Raw genomic sequence first — 16,509 nt, forward strand, 5'->3', positions numbered from 1 at the left:
GAGGACGGGCGTGAACTAATGGATCTGGGGCACGTCAATGATGATAGACATTGATGTTTTCAGGGCACATAAACATGACTACAGTCAGCAATCGATACGGTAACGAGTCTAGTATACACATGGGGTAGCCCCCACGGCCGAAATGCCTGATAACTATATGGGGTAGCCCCCACGGCCGAAATGCCTGATAACTATATGGGGTAGCCCCCACGGCCGGAGTGCCGGAGTAACTGGGAACGAACTGGTCACGTTTTTAAAACTATGGGGTAACCCCCACGGCTGGATGCCAGATAAAGTAAACTGTTTTCGAAACAACTAAAACGAACGCCCACCCGTGAACTCACTCAACTAGTTGTTGACTCGTTACTACATGCTTTGCAGGACCATAGGTACTTAGCTGGAGCTTGCATGGAGGAGGATCGTTGTGGGACATGGATTGCTACAAGGCCATGATAAACTTGAAACTTTTGGAACTTATGTTATAACTTTAAACTTATGCTTCCGCTTGCAACTTAAACTTATATGTTTTGAAACACCAATCGGGATGGTTAAACTTTTATAATTACTTATATGCTTGTTCAGTATGATTGGTGGCTGGGTCCTGGTCAGTCACGCCTCCAAGCGGTGGTACTCCGCAGGTGGGATTTTGGGGGTGTGACAGATTGGTATCAGAGCCATTGGTTATAGTGAACTTGGTTTTAATAAAGGAGAAACGTTTTTGTTAAAACCAGACTATAACCGGTTTAGTGCTCAACGGTCCACAACGACACTTCGCTCCTCATGCAAGGCTCGACGTTCTAGGTAATATAATGTATGTATATGGCCTACTTGTTAGTTGCGTAGTACATTGCTCATGGTATGCTTGACTAGTATAACTACTGTTGTTTGAACACATGCGTACTTACTCTGTCCTACTATCGTGCTTTCGCGAACCTCTCTCACACGTATTGCTTTTATTATGAAGAACCATGTCTGGACGCGTTAACATGACACAAGCCCAGTTGACGGCTTTGATCAACGAGCGAATTGACGCAGCGCTCGCAGCTGCACGCGCAGGAGGTATATCCTGCAGTCCGAAATTGTTCTAGGATCGTTTGGATCCTACTCTCGTGAACCAACCTTTGTGTTAAACTCTGTCTTTTCTTTCACCTACCTTAGGTCAGTATGCTCAGGCACCGGTGTGCACTTTTAAGACCTTTATGGACTGTCGACCCACAACTTTTAGCGGCACTGAAGGAGCAGTAGGTCTCCTACACTGGTTTGAGAAACTGGAGTCTGTGTTCGAAATGTGCGAATGCCCTGAAGCGCGCAGGGTGAAGTATGCTACTGGTACTCTCGAGGGTTTGGCTCTCACGTGGTGGAATGCTCAAGTGCAGATGTTAGGGTTGGTTGCTGCCAACGCCACCCCATGGGAAAACTTCAAGGAAATGATCAGGGAGGAATACTGCAGTCGTGACGACATTCACAAACTGGAAGATGAGTTCTACAATCTTAAGATGTCGGGGTCGGAGATTGAGGCATACACTAAGAGATCGCATGAGCTTGCTTTGTTGTGTCCTACTATGGTGGACCCTCCATATAAGCGAATTGAACTCTATCTCAAGGGCTTGGTGCCGGAAATCCAAAGTCATGTGACTTCAGCGAGGCTGACTACTATCCAGCAGGTTGTACAGTTGGCTCACCGTCTCACCGACCAAGCGGTGGAGCAGAACAAGTTACCGAAGCGAATAGGTGCTGCAACTACTTCTGGTGCTTCTAGTGGGGATAAACGGAAATGGGATGGAACTTCAAGCAGGGGTTCAACTTCAGTGCAAACTCAGTCTCAGCAGAGAAAGACGGACGATCACAAGAGCCCCAGTCAGCAGTCGTCTGGTGGTCAAAGTCACGGTGGATACAAGGGGAATCACCCCAAGTGCAATCGTTGTAGCCTACACCACAGTGGGCCATGCACCAGGGGCAACTGTCATCGATGCAACAAGCCTGGTCATGTTGCAAAGGATTGCAGAAGCGCATACCCCGTCAACCAGAATCGTCAGCAACCTCAGCAGAATCAGCGACAGCAGCAGGGTAACAACAAAGGGTGCTTTCAGTGTGGAGCTGAAGGTCATTTCAAGAAAGATTGTCCCCAACTGAACCAGAACAACAACAACAACCAGGGGAATGGTAACAATGGAAACAACAACAATGGTGCTAGGGGGCGTGTGTTCGTGATTGGTCAAGGTGAAGCAAGGAATGATCCCAACGTGGTGACGGGTAAGTTCCTTCTCGACGACTTTTATGTTACAGTCTTATTTGATTCGGGTGCCGATACTAGTTATGTGTCACTAGAAGTTAGTAAGATGCTTAAGCGTATTCCTACACCCCTGAGCGACAAGCACACTGTAGAGCTAGCTAATGGTAAGAGTTTGGAAGCCTCTCACGTAGTCAAGGGTTGCCAGCTTATTCTCGCTAACCAGACCTTCTCTATCGATCTTATTCCTATTGTCTTGGGTAGTTTCGACGTTGTCATTGGGATGGATTGGTTATCCCAACACCGAGCAGAGATTCTTTGCAACGAAAAGATCGTTCGTGTTCCTGGTTTAGGTAGTGAACCTCTCATGATTCGTGGCGACAAGAGAAGTGCTGTTGAGAACATCATCTCTCTTCTTAAGGCCCAGAAATGCTTACGAAAGGGCCACACTGCGATTTTGGCTCTAGTTACTGATACCACAGAGAAGGAGAAGAAGTTAGAAGATTTTCCCGTTGTACGCGACTATCCTGAGGTATTCCCTGAGGAATTACCTGGTCTTCCGCCCCATCGCCAAGTCGAGTTTCAGATTGATCTAGCTCCTGGAGCCGCGCCTGTAGCCCGTGCACCTTATCGTTTAGCGCCATCAGAGTTGGAAGAACTCTCCACGCAACTACAAGAACTCTTGGATAAGGGTTTTATTCGTCCTAGCTCATCGCCTTGGGGAGCTCCAGTGTTATTTGTGAAGAAGAAGGACGGTACCTTCAGAATGTGTATCGACTATCGCGAACTCAACAAGGTGACTGTGAAGAATCGTTATCCTCTACCGCGCATTGACGACTTGTTCGACCAGTTGCAGGGGTCGAGCTACTACTCAAAGATCGATCTGAGATCGGGATATCACCAGCTGAGAGTTCGAGAAGAGGATGTTTCCAAGACGGCCTTTAGAACTCGATATGGGCACTATGAGTTTCTGGTCATGCCGTTTGGGTTGACGAACGCACCGGCAGTTTTTATGGATTTGATGAATCGAGTGTGCAAACCGTACCTGGATAAGTTTGTTATAGTCTTTATCGACGACATCCTGATCTATTCTAAGAGCAAAGAAGAGCACGAACAACATCTACGACTTATTTTGGAACTCCTTCGGAAGGAACAGCTTTACGCAAAATTCTCGAAATGCGACTTCTGGCTTCGTGAAGTCCATTTCCTAGGGCATGTGGTGAACAAGGATGGGATTCACGTTGATCCATCCAAAGTGGAATCTATTAAGAACTGGCCTGCGCCTCGTACACCAAAGGAGATTCGCCAATTCTTGGGATTGGCAGGTTACTACAGGAGATTCATTAAGGATTTTTCTAAGATCGCGCAGCCTCTCACCTTACTAACGCAGAAAGGCGTTGTTTATCATTGGGGAAATGCACAAGAGTTAGCTTTTCAACATCTAAAGGATAGACTTTGTAGTGCACCTATCCTTTCACTGCCAGAGGGCACAGATGATTTTGTGGTTTACTGTGATGCATCAATTCAAGGTCTTGGTTGTGTATTGATGCAACGAGATAAAGTCATAGCTTACGCCTCACGACAACTTAAAGTTCACGAGAAGAACTACACGACACATGATTTAGAGCTGGGAGCTGTTGTTTTCGCACTTAAACTATGGCGGCATTACCTGTACGGAACCAAGTGCGCCATCTACACCGACCACAGAAGTTTAGAACACATATTCAAGCAGAAGGAACTGAATATGCGGCAACGACGATGGGTCGAACTGCTGAATGATTACGAGTGCTCTATCAGGTATCACCCGGGCAAGGCCAATGTTGTGGCAGACGCCCTCAGTCGAAAGGACACTACGCCTAAGCGTGTAAGAGCTTTACAACTCACGATCCATTCTAGTCTACCTTCGCAGATACGAGCTGCTCAGATAGAAGCACTGAAACCAGAAAACATTAGAGCCGAAGCCCTACGCGGGTCAAGGCAACGCTTAGAACAGAAGGAAGACGGTGCTTATTATGTAACAGGACGCATTTGGGTCCCACTCTATGGCGATTTACGAGAACTTGTGATGGATGAAGCGCACAAATCTCGCTACTCGGTACACCCTGGTTCGGACAAGATGTACCACGATATTAAAACCACGTATTGGTGGCCTAGCATGAAGGCCCACATAGCAACGTATGTCAGCAAGTGTTTGACTTGTGCGCGAGTCAAGACGGAATATCAGAAACCCTCAGGCCTACTTCAGCAACCAGAGATACCACAATGGAAATGGGAGCAAATTTCCATGGATTTCGTTACTGGCCTACCTAGATCACAGCGCGGAAACGATACTATCTGGGTGATCGTGGATCGACTCACGAAATCCGCACACTTTTTGGCAATCAAGGAAACGGATAAGTTCTCCACTCTAGCGGAGATATACCTCAAGGAAGTTGTTTCGAGGCACGGGGTGCCCACTTCTATCATCTCTGATCGAGATGCACGTTTTACTTCGGAACTGTGGCAGGCAATGCACAAGTCTTTTGGCTCACGTTTAGATATGAGCACAGCATATCACCCACAGACGGACGGGCAGTCCGAGCGTACTATTCAAACCTTAGAAGACATGCTTCGCGCTTGTGTAATCGACTTTGGCAACAGCTGGGAAAGACATCTGCCACTCGTGGAATTCTCGTATAATAACAGCTACCACACCAGCATTAAAGCTGCTCCGTTTGAGGCATTGTACGGACGTAAATGCCGGTCACCCCTCTGTTGGGCAGAGGTGGGGGATAGTCAGATCACTGGTCCAGAACATGTAGTAGACACTACTGAGCGGATTGCTCAAATACGACAACGCATGGCGGCCGCTCGTGACCGTCAGAAGGCATACGCCGATAAGGGCAGGAAACCACTTGAGCTCCAGGTTGGGGAGCGGGTATTACTCAAAGTTTCACCCTGGAAGGGTGTGGTTCGTTTTGGTAAACGCAGCAAACTCAACCCACGATACGTTGGACCTTTCGAAATCCTTGAGAAAATAGGCAAGGTGGCTTACAGACTGAAATTACCAGCAGAACTCGGTGCAGTTCACAACGTTTTCCATGTGTCGAATCTGAAGAAGTGTCTGTCAGATGAGACGCACGTAGTTCCTCTGAAGGAACTCACGATCGACGAACAGTTGAAATTCGTCGAAGAACCTGTCGAGATCACGGACCGGGATGTTAAGGTCCTCAAGAGCACTAGAATACCTCTCGTTCGAGTTCGTTGGAACTCACGTCGCGGTCCAGAGTTCACCTGGGAGCGCGAAGATCGGATGAAACAAAAGTATCCCCAACTGTTTGAGAACAGTACAAACGCTACTGAGGCTGAAGCTACGGAATTTCGGGACGAAATTCCAGATCAACGGGGGGTGGATGTGACACCCCAGGAAAACCGGGAAAACCTTGCAACTTGACTAGCTTCCTCAGTGAGTGCCATCAAATTTCGGGACGAAATTTCTTTCAACTTGGGGATGATGTGACAACTCGAAATTTAGAACCTTTCGTTGTAACTTACTTGTACGTTATGTGACTAGTTAAAATGATAACGTGAATCTTTTTATGTGATAAGTGCTTTGTTACGCGTGTATTGTATATATATATATGTGTGTACGTGTTATATGTGAACCGAGAACCCGACACGAAACAACGGACCCGACTCGAGACCAAGAGGTCTCGAGTGAATAGTGACCGAATAGGCCTTTGGGCCGAGAACCTTGTGGTCGGTTGGGCCATTGGGCCGTGAACCCCCACTCGAAACCCACTAAGGGTGCACACTCTTGGAACTTGACTATATATACCATACCTTAGTTAGTTTTTACCGTTTGTTGAACATTACACCCACACACTCTCCTACTTTTCTCTCTAAGCCTTAAGCACACAAACCCACCTCCAAGACTCTCGGATCTAATCGGTTAGCACAAGAACTCTCGGGCTTGGAACTTCGGATCGACACACACACACACTTCATTAACCGGTTAGTGCTTTTAATGTTTATGGATTTATGTTAATCATGTTAAATGATAAAATGCATGAGATGATGTTTATTGTTAGTATTTCTTGATGATTATTGTTAGTTTATGTTATGTTTATGTTTAAATGGATGCATGAATGAGATGAAGTTTTATGTATGTTAACAAGTTATAGTGTTGGAATGTGTTGCTAAAGAACTCATGACATCTTGTGTTAAATAGAGTTAAACTACTAGATCTTGATGATACATGAAATCGGATTTGCATTTCTCATGAAATCGGACATATATAAAAACCGAGTTGTGTGTTATGTTTAGTGTTTTGATGCTTGTTCATAGTTTTGTTTGAATAAAGGTTGAATACTTGATGAATATGTGTTTGAACATAGGAAGAACACTTTGAATGAATGTTGAGGATTGAAAACCCTTGTGATTTTGATCCATCTTTGACTAATGGCCTGATTAGGAAAAATGTTAGTGGATTTCTATTGGTTGTTTCCTGATTTGGGCCTGATTATATTGTACCATTAATCTGACTATCTGCATCAGCACCTGAACGTGGAAAATGACAGCTTACCGACTCGCAATCACCTGGTTGCGACTCGCAACCACAGCGTGATGACTCGAGACCACGCGGTTGCGACTCGCAACCATAACAGGACAAGCCGAGACCGCAGGTTACGAGTCCGGTTGCGACTCGAGACCTTAGCATGATGAACCGAGACTACGGTTGCGACACCGGTTGCGACTCGCAACCATCCATGATCAACACACAGCATGACTCGAGACCATGCTTGCGAGTCCGGTTGCGACTCGAGACCACACTTTTTGGGCCTTAGTTAATGGGCCAGACTGATGGGCTTCTGTGTTAACTGCTTTTACGTGTTTGGGCCTAAGTAGTTGGGCTGAACTTGTGAACCGTATGTGCTACGGTTGACTGTTAACTGTTACTGCTAAACGTGCTTGCCAAACGTGTTGAACATTTGTGCACTACTTGGTTCGAATCTGATTATACGTGATATCCGTGTTAGGACGTTATTGACTACTTGCGACTTGATTGACTTTCTGTGTTTGACTGCCGAGCAAACCAAGGTGAGTTCACACCCTTTACAAAGCATGGGATTCCCTGGGTTGGGAATGGGATTCAGGAACATGGGTTCCTCGTCTACCATTGGGTAGGACGTCAGTGGTTCAGGAATGTGATTCCTCGTCCGGATGGACGGATAAACGTACTAGACTAAAACTCTATCACGAAGTCCCTCCTTTTTGTATCGACTAATCGCCGGGCCAATGGCGAGCGGGTCATTAGTTAGATAGCGCTATTTAGGTCTGACAAGCCTCACACCGTGCCGCAGAGGACGGGCGTGAACTAATGGATCTGGGGCACGTCAATGATGATAGACATTGATGTTTTCAGGGCACATAAACATGACTACAGTCAGCAATCGATACGGTAACGAGTCTAGTATACACATGGGGTAGCCCCCACGGCCGAAATGCCTGATAACTATATGGGGTAGCCCCCACGGCCGAAATGCCTGATAACTATATGGGGTAGCCCCCACGGCCGGAGTGCCGGAGTAACTGGGAACGAACTGGTCACGTTTTTAAAACTATGGGGTAACCCCCACGGCTGGATGCCAGATAAAGTAAACTGTTTTCGAAACAACTAAAACGAACGCCCACCCGTGAACTCACTCAACTAGTTGTTGACTCGTTACTACATGCTTTGCAGGACCATAGGTACTTAGCTGGAGCTTGCATGGAGGAGGATCGTTGTGGGACATGGATTGCTACAAGGCCATGATAAACTTGAAACTTTTGGAACTTATGTTATAACTTTAAACTTATGCTTCCGCTTGCAACTTAAACTTATATGTTTTGAAACACCAATCGGGATGGTTAAACTTTTATAATTACTTATATGCTTGTTCAGTATGATTGGTGGCTGGGTCCTGGTCAGTCACGCCTCCAAGCGGTGGTACTCCGCAGGTGGGATTTTGGGGGTGTGACAATAAGCCCTTGTGTAAGGTTTGTCAGAAGCACCATTTCGGAAGGTGCAGGTATGAAAAGAAATCCCAGCCGAAGGCCTGTGGGATATGCAAGTCCTCTGAGCATATGACTCTTGAGTGCAAGAAACTCAAGGATGCAACTTGCTATAGTTGCAACGAGAAAGGGCACATCAAGACTAACTGCCCGAAGATAGTGAAGAAGGCTGAAGAAGGGAAAAAGACCAATGCGAGGGTCTTTCAGATGAATGTTCAAGAGGCTATCCAGAACGACAACGTCATAACCGGTACGTTCCTTATCAATGATATATTCGCAAGAGTGTTATTTGATTCTGGAGCAGATAAATCCTTTGTGGATGATAAGTTTTGTGAGTTGTTAAAATTGCCTGTTAAAACCTTGAATGTGAAATATGAAGTAAAGCTAGTTGATGGGACTATGGGAACGGTCTCAACTGTTTTAGATGGATGTGTTATATCCATTAGGAATCACTCATTTCCTTTATCCCTGTTACCCTTTAAACTCGCTGGTTTCGACGTAGTGTTGGGTATGGATTGGTTATCGCATAATCAAGCCCAAATCGTGTGCAACCAGAAACAAGTGGTAATCAAGACTCCGTCTGGAGAACCACTTACCATTCAGGGAGATACTCGACATGGATTGCCTGCACAAGTATCTATGCTAAAGGCATCCAGATGTTTGAAGAAAGGATGTGTCATTTATATGGCACATGTGACTATTGGGGAGGAGAAACCCAAGATTGAAGACATTCTAGTCATCTCTGACTATCCTGAAGTTTTCCCAGAAGAACTGCCTGGTTTGCCACCAGACAGGCAAGTGGAATTCAGTATCGACATCATTCCAGGAGCCGCGCCTATTGCGAGAGCACCTTATAGATTGGCACCCACGGAAATGAAAGAGTTGAGGACGCAGCTAGATGATCTGCTAGCCAAAGGTTTTGTTAGACCAAGTTTATCTCCTTGGGGAGAATCAATCCTGTTCGTCAAGAAGAAAGATGGTTCGATGCGTCTATGCATCGATTACCGTGAGCTGAATAAAGTTACAATCAAGAATAGGTATCCTCTGCCCAGGATCGACGACCTGTTCGATCAGTTGCAAGGAGCGAGCTACTTTTCCAAGATTGATCTTAGCTCAGGCTACCATCAATTGAAAGTCAAGGACGAAGACGTGCACAAGACTGCATTTAGGACTCGTTATGGTCATTTCGAGTTCCTGGTGATGCCTTTTGGGCTCAGTAATGCACCTGCCGCATTCATGGATCTCATGAATCGCGTTTGTAAGCCTTATTTGGATAAATTTGTCATTGTCTTCATCGATGACATCCTCATCTACTCCAAGAGTCAAGCTGACCACGAGAAGCATCTTCGATGTATTCTTAAATTGCTTCATTAAGAAAAGCTTTATGCCAAATTCTCTAAATGTGAATTTTGGCTACGTGAAGTCCAATTCCTTGGACATGTAGTCAGTGAGCGTGGTATCCAAGTGGATCCCGCCAAGGTTGAAGCCGTCATGAATTGGCAGGAGCCGAAGACGCCTACGGAGATTCGCAGTTTCCTAGGTCTAGCAGGATACTACAGACGCTTCATCGAAAACTTTTCAAGAATTGCTGCACCCCTAACTTCCTTAACTAGGAAGAGCATAAAGTTTAATTGGGGCCCTAAACAGCAAGAAGCTTTTGATATCCTCAAACAAAAGCTGAGCAATGCTCCAGTGTTGACATTGCCGGAAGGAATGGAAGAATTTGTCGTATATTGTGATGCATCGCACACCGGTATGGGTTGTGTGCTTATGCAGAGGGGCAAAGTGATTGCCTATGCTTCACGACAATTAAAAATGCATGAAAAGAATTACACCACCCATGACTTGGAGTTGGGTGCCGTTGTATTTGCACTAAAGCTTTGGAGGCATTACTTGTATGGCATTAAATTTGTGATCTATTCTGATCACAAAAGCCTTCAGCATCTGTTCAATCAGAAAGATTTGAATATGAGGCAGCGACGTTGGATGGAAACTCTGAACGACTATGACTGTGAAATAAGATACCATCCGGGCAAGGCCAACGTAGTCGCAGATGCCTTGAGCAGGAAAGAAAGAGTGAAACCAATAAGGATCAATGCCAAGAGCATTGAAATCAAGAACAGCCTGAATGAGATATTGTTAGCTGCACAGAAGGAAGCTGTGTCAGAAGCTAACTATCCTCACGAAAAGCTAGGAGTAACTGAAGAGCAGTTATCCTATGGCAAAGACGGAATTCTGAGATTGAATGGAAGGATATGGGTTCCTGTGTATGGAGGTCTTCGAGACGTTATCCTTCAGGAAGCCCACAGTTCCCGATATTCCGTTCATCCTGGAGCTGATAAAATGTACCAGGACTTGAAGGCAAACTTTTGGTGGATAGGCTTGAAAAAGTCTATAGCCACCTACGTAGCAAAATGTTTGACTTGTGCGCAAGTAAAAGCTGAACATCAAATGCCGTCAGGCTTGCTACAACAGCCTGAACTTCCTGAGTGGAAATGGGAAATGGTGACGATGGATTTCATCACCAAATTACCAAAGACAAAGAAGGGAAACGATACAATATGGGTAATAGTTGATAGATTGACCAAGTCAGCACATTTCCTACCCATAAAGGAGACTCATAGCTCCGATATACTAGCCCAGTTGTTTGTAGATAAGATTGTAGCCCTTCATGGCGTACCTGTATCTATCATCTCGGATAAAGATACCAGATACACGTCACACTTTTGGAAAAGTTTCCAACAATCTTTGGGCACACGTTTGAACTTCAGTACGGCTTACCACCCTCAGACAGATGGACAGAGTGAGCGTACAATCCAAACGTTAGAAGACATGCTTCGTGCATGTGCGATCGACTTAGGTGGTAGTTGGGATAACCACCCACCATTAGTCGAATTCTCCTATAACAACAGCTACCATACAAGCATTAAGGCTGCACCTATTGAAGCTCTATATGGTAGAAAGTGTAGAACGCCCGTTTGTTGGGCAGAAGTGGGAGATGTCCAGATGACAGGACCTGATATAATATTTGAAACAACAGACAAGATTGTCCAAATTCGCGATCGATTGAAAGCTGCCCGAGACAGGCAGAAAAGCTATGCAGATTTGAAGCGTAAGCCATTCAATTTCGAAGTAGGCGACAAGGTTTTGCTTAAGGTATCACCCTGGAAGGGGGTGATGCGATTCGGTAAGAAAGGCAAGCTAAGCCCGAGATATATTGGACCCTTCGAGGTAATCGAACGTGTCGGATCGGTTGCCTACAAATTAAACTTACCAGAGGAGCTCAGTGGTATCCACAATGTGTTTCACATCTGTAACTTGAAGAAGTGTTTCGCTGATGAATCACTGGTTATACCACATACAGATGTACACATCGATGAGAGCTTAAAATTTGTTGAAAGACCCGTGTCGATCGAGGATCGACAGGTTAAGAAACTTCGCAGGAAGTATATACCGATTGTGAAGGTGAAATGGGATGCCCGTAGAGGTCCCGAATACACGTGGGAGGTAGAGTCCACGATGAAAGAAAAGTACCCTCATTTATTTCAATAAATCTCGAGGTCGAGATTTCCTTTAAGGGGGTGAGGATGTAACACCTCGAAATTTTGCGTCCAATAATGTATTGACACGTGTCTTAGGTTTACACGTGGTGTTAAATACTAAATGAAGGACTAAAGTTGACAAACATTGAAAGTATGAAAATTCGAGGGTTAAAAATGTCAACAAGGGATAAATATACTGTACAGTAACCCTAAATAATGCTCGTACCTTCAAACGAATGAATCATGGATCGTACGGAACAAATTGTGGAAGAAAGTGAGAGACTACAAACTACAGGGGTTAAATGTGTCAACATGTTTAAATTATACCTCTGAGTGACCCTTTAACAAACCCGAGGCTTTGTAACAGTAAATTACGCTCACTAGAATATACAATATAAATTTCGCGAAGTTCCGTTTTAAAACGAGAAAGTTATGATCGAATTCGTATGCGAGGGGTTAAAAGCGTCAACATTGAAAGTTATGACTTTTCGAGAAATAATAAATTAACCAAGGGTTAATACGTGGGGTGGAAGTTCCGAGGCCCTTATTCGTAAATAAACGAGGCCCAAAATGCAAAGTTACACCTTCGAAACCGAAAGGCCAGGGCAATGATTACAAAAGATTTGAAAATCTTGAAAAACAAGTCTCAGGCGGGCCGCGTTAAAGTATCAAAGGATCTTACGCGGGCCGCATTGTTAGAAGAGATATGGGCTCTGACGTATGGATTCAGGCTACCCGCGTGAAGGTTGCGTGATCTCTTACGCGGGCCGCGTCAATGTCCCAGATGCAGAAAACGTGGATAGAAGCACTGTTGAGTGTTTTAACCGACCTTAGAGCCAATTATGAGAGCATGGGCGCACCCTAAACATCCCCTAGCACTCAGGGACAGCTGTTGATCATCCATGAACAATTATAGGTCTTGTTGTAATGATCTCATGCTCCAAATTTCACTATAAAAGGCCTTGTTGTGCACACTTTAGAAACACACCTAAACCTGCTTTCTTGATCACATCTGGAGCTCAAGAACACTCTTCTAGCATCTCTGGTCGTGTACCAAACTTCTGTAAGTGTGCCTAACCCTTTGTGGTTTAGTTTTTGCATAGTTATAGCTTAAAAGTCAATCCGTCGTAACTAACGATTGACTTAACGATAAATCACAAATGGTCCAGTGATTTGCCGAATCAAAGGTAGTTATATGTTGGTAATCATGTGGGCATTAAACCCCTAAAAGGTCACCCTCTGATTCCCACTCTAACTAGTCCGAATGTCGAGTCAAACTTGCTTAGAAAAAGTCAACAGAATGCTAAATTGCGATATTATGTATAATCAGTAATGTAGATGGCGTGTAACCTGTTTTAACACTCATACAACATGATAATAAGTATATTAACTAGTCTAAGCTTGTTTGATCCGACCATTTACTATTTTGACCCGGTTCGGAACCGAAAGTCGCAAAGCTTTGACTTTTGCTTTGACTTCAGTTCTGACCCGTTATGGTATGTTTTAGATATGCCTTAGGACTCTCTTAGGACCAGGTTACATGATGGTTTAACCCTCTGTGACCGGTTCGTTGTTTGTCCAAGTCTTTTGCACATTTCCGTTAAATGCTTAAAAGTTGACCATAACGCCCTTTCTACTTTAAAACGAGAATTTTGGACATGTGAAAGTACAATAACCTTAGTTACTGATTTCCAAGAATGTCCCTAAAATTTCATGTCAATCCGAGGTCTAGAATAGGAGTTATGCTAAATAGCGCAATTACGGAAACTTTAGTAATTGAATGGCGCAATTAGCATAAAGCCTATCTAAACCCAAATTTCGACACCAAATCTTTTACACACGGAGGTAAAATAATATTTTGGGATTTTTAATAATTTTTAACCTGCTCATAACCTGCGGTTATGGCATCGGTTCGGTAAATACCGAATATACCCTTTTCGGACATAACTTGAGTTCTACATGGTATTTTAACCTGATTCCAGTTGCTACTGATTTTAATTAATAAATAAATTATTTTGAACTTTATAAACTATTCAGAAAACTCAGATTCCCTGTAGAACTCGGAAACCTCTTTTATAACCTTTAAAATGACCAAAATACCCCTACGGGGCGTATATTGGGATTAAACTCGTTACGGGCATAATGGAAGTGTCACACCCCAACCGATGGCGGAAACATCGGGATGAGACTAACAAATTGTTCAAAAGCATCATAACGCTATTTGTGACAATAATTTAACAATCCAAATTTCATTTCCAAAATAAATTGTCGAAACATTACAAGAGAAGCAAATAACAACATTGTTCAACATAACATAAACAAAATTGATACAACACTTTAAACCTAAACGTCTAAGTGAGTATCTAGGCATCTTTGCTATCCGTTTTCATTTCATCATCATCAACCTGTAACATGTTTAAAAATACAATTCAATGCAAAAGCAAAGGCGAGTATACAAGTTTGGTACGTACATAGCATAAGTTAAAAAGTGTGATCAATTCCTCATGGCAAGCATATGATTCAAGATAAACCTTAAATATGGCATGTGTCTAACATATCAAACCAAGAAAACGCAATATGCTCAAGACATAACCTCAAGTTTACGGGCGGGTCGTTAATCCTATAGCGCTACATATGTCAAGGTTTGGCTCGTACGAAGTTAATGATAAGTTCAACACATAAGAATAACCCAAGTTTAAAGTATCAAGTCATCACGTATACAAGCATGTTATAGGAACGTTCATGTGTTTAACAAAGTGTTCATGTGTAAGTTAATAGGTAAACATGTTACACCCCAAAAGTGGTAAAAGTAAAAAAGGGGGAAATACGAGTATACTCACTGTGATTGCGTTGCGATTTCTTGTAAAATAACGCACGAGTAAAGAAATCAAGAGGACGAACGAGGGCGATTAACCTAGATATGAAAATATCACATAACGATCTCGTTATTATTTATAGGTTGGATAAGATTATAATATTTGTTGTTTACAATTTAACTAAATGTTATAATTTAACTTATTATTAACGATTAATGGTAAAAGAAATTATAATAAAATAATTATTCATGTTATTGATATATGTTTAAGGTTTTATAAAAAATGTAAACGGTTGATTCAGCATGTTGTTTATGAAAAGGAATTTTATTAAAATAACACACAATGTTGTTAATAAATGTAAAAAAATGAAATAAGAAAAGGTATAAACTGTATAAGTTTCTAAAATAATTTTTTTTTTAAAGGACAAATACCCAACACACAGGGAATTTCCACTAGTTACAACACAACTAACATTGTTACCAAATTTAATAATAATAATAATAATAATAATAATAATAATAATAATAATAACTACTGTTTCTCTTGTTTTAAATGGCTAGTTGGACAAAAAGGAACCCACCCCCACATATTTCTATTTTGAGTTTCTATTATATGAACCAAACATAAATGCCCATCATCTTCTTTATTAAGAATACATACATACACACACTGTTATATCATGCTTCTTTCTTCTTCATAACAAAGCCATTCGAATAGAACCGATGTATATGTTTATGTTTCATTTTTTAGTTTGAAAAGGTTATAAAAGTTCATCTTCTTTGATTTAACCAAACCGAGACACTGTTATAAGATTTCTCATACTTTTAGTTCGTTAGGATGATTAATAACGTTGAAACAAAAAAAACAAGACTTCAATAGGGGAACTCATAAGAAAATAAACGGATAAGGAATGATATACCGAAACAAGATGAAACGATATCGTCGATGAATTCCGTTGTCCGCTCCGGCGTACCTCGATCTCGGGCAAGCTCGGTTCGCGTCATCTTCTTTATTAAACAACCGGACAAGCACAAGCATATCCGAACATGAGACAACCCAAAATCTGAATGAAAGGAAAAACGTATACCGAAATGAAACCAATCCCCGTCGCGACGTCGGTAGGGCCTCGACGGCTTTGAGTCTTTCCGACGTTGTCTTCGAGTTCCAGTGACGTCTCCGAACTCCGGCGATTGCAGGTTCCCTCCGGTGGACTTCGGGATTTCTCCGGCCAGGTTGGCGAAAGAGTATTGTGAGGATGTCGAGATGTTTTGGGTTTGTGTGGGTGTCAAATGTGAGGGTGTCGTGTAGGAACAGAAGGGTGTGTACGTTTATGTTTGTCAAGACACATGTATATATTGTTATAAAACCCTTGAGATTATTATGTGGAAATCTTTCAAGTTTTCACAGGAGGTTTATGGTAAAGATTAAAAGGCATAAAAGGGGTTTGGCTGCATTTATGTCCAGATTCTTGAAAAAAAACAAGAAACGTGTAAATAATACCGAGTCCCGAGATGAAGGCATACTTGTCTATGTAGAGTTATGGCGGCAACTTCAAGATTAAAGGAACAGAGCCTTATATTTCAATTTGAAAAATATTCATGTGGGGTTATATCAAGAGTTGAAGCCACTGTGATATTTTATTTTATTTCTTTTCTTTTTTTTATTATTTTTTATTGTAAAAGGTTAATTAGTTGTAAATAAATAACTATATTGATAATAAATCGCGAAAACTTTCGAGGTTTCAAAAGTTAGGATACAGGTTTCAAAACGGGTCGGATCTTGGGAATCCATTTTGACGGATGTCACAGTCTCCCCTACTTTGGGAGATTTCGTCCTCGAAATCAAAGAGTAAGACTTCTAAAGATTCAAAAGAGAGAATATATGAGAC

At 42.8% G+C, this 16,509-nt stretch overlaps 1 long non-coding RNA gene across 1 annotated transcript; it reads right to left on the reverse strand.

Moving 5' to 3' along the window:
• Positions 1–14,160: 14,160 nt before the first annotated feature.
• LOC118488923 lies at positions 14,161–16,193 on the reverse strand. Its single transcript, XR_004885366.1, has 3 exons — positions 15,541–16,193; positions 14,646–14,719; positions 14,161–14,210 (listed from the first exon to the last, which is right to left on the reverse strand). It is a non-coding gene; the product is annotated as an uncharacterized LOC118488923 (long non-coding RNA).
• Positions 16,194–16,509: the final 316 nt, after the last annotated feature.

The sequence above is a fragment of the Helianthus annuus genome, chromosome 2 (genome assembly GCF_002127325.2).
Source record: "Helianthus annuus cultivar XRQ/B chromosome 2, HanXRQr2.0-SUNRISE, whole genome shotgun sequence".
In the NCBI taxonomy this organism is placed as follows: Eukaryota; Viridiplantae; Streptophyta; class Magnoliopsida; order Asterales; family Asteraceae; genus Helianthus; species Helianthus annuus.